The 1,313-nt window shown below is 45.8% G+C and overlaps 1 pseudogene; it reads right to left on the reverse strand.

Moving 5' to 3' along the window:
• On the reverse strand, positions 1-587 carry LOC143381528 (proton-transporting V-type ATPase complex assembly regulator TMEM9 pseudogene; annotated as a pseudogene).
• Positions 588-1,313: the final 726 nt, after the last annotated feature.

Genomic DNA, 1,313 nt, shown 5'->3' on the forward strand with positions numbered 1-1,313 from the left:
CTAATTAAAACGGTTGGGTACAACATTTCCAAACAGGGAGACAGGAAAATGCCATGAGCCTTTACAGGGAAGACCCAGGGAAGATTGGCTGAGGCAAAATAGAAAGTGGCTCCCTGCTCCCTCCTGCACCTGCAGCTTCCATCGCTGCTGAGCACCCTCCGCAGCTCTAGGACAGTGTTTGGGGGTGGGGGGGTTGCGAGGGATGCAGCAGCCGCTGCCAGGGACGAAGCATCCTTATTCTTCTCTTCATTGTGCAGTTGTTCAGTGTAAGCATCTGGTTTTCCAATCAGAGGGTCCACCAGCATCAGGAAGGCCACGTACAGCAAAAGGGCCCCCACCACGGACAGGTAGACTACTTGTACTCACATAGCACGCAGTAGGCCTCCATGGCCAGGCACGGGCATGGGCTCCACCACGTGCAGGCAGTTGCACTCCTTCTGAGATACATTCTGGTTGTAAATGTGCCCACTGATGTTTCTATAAGGTGGACAGATGCATTTGCACCAGATATCTTAAGAACTCTTGTTGGCTTGAGCTGGGGGTACCAGCAAACCCCCGACCAAGACCAACAAAGACAAAAGCTTCATGCTTATCAAGCTTGCTGAACCAGCAAGACCAGACACCTCCTGAGGATACAGCCCTCAAGGCCAGGCAGCTCAGGCCCGACTGGAACTCTAGGTGTAAAGTCTGAGAGCCCAGATCCAGCAGCGAAAGCCAGTGCCCTGGGCGCTCAGGAATTTGGGGCGGGATTGGGACCTCCCCCCACCCCCAACAAGCCCCAAGTAAATACCCGCACCCCTCCCCCAACATTTAAGGAACGTCTCTGTTTCATTTTCGCAAATAAATACTTGCTAACCGGGGTGGGGGTTGAGGGGGTGGGGGTGGGAAGAAAAATTTAACAGGCAAAATCCAAAACAACAAATTCCTGCATCTTTAATAGCAGCCTTATTCTGAATTCTTTCCCAGTGCTGAGTTAAATAAACTAATCTATAGTTCTATAACAGGTTTCTCCAAGGAATTGCCCTTTTTCTTGATAGTCACACTACTAAAGAATTGCAAAAAATTATTGCGTTAACAAAAGATGTTCTACTTATGTTTTCTCACACATTGTTTTTCTTTTTTAGGGATACTAAATGTAAATTTGACCATTACAAAATAATGGCAATCTGAAATATTTAATCTCACAACCTTCTCATAATGGCCAAAATTTTTATTCTTCTGATTTCTAAATATGTCACCACAAGTATTAAATATGTATATGCACAAAAATTCTACTTTAACTACATTACATAATGTCAAAGTTTACATAGATA

This window comes from Callospermophilus lateralis, chromosome 15, assembly GCF_048772815.1.
Source record: "Callospermophilus lateralis isolate mCalLat2 chromosome 15, mCalLat2.hap1, whole genome shotgun sequence".
Lineage (NCBI taxonomy): Eukaryota > Metazoa > Chordata > Mammalia > Rodentia > Sciuridae > Callospermophilus > Callospermophilus lateralis.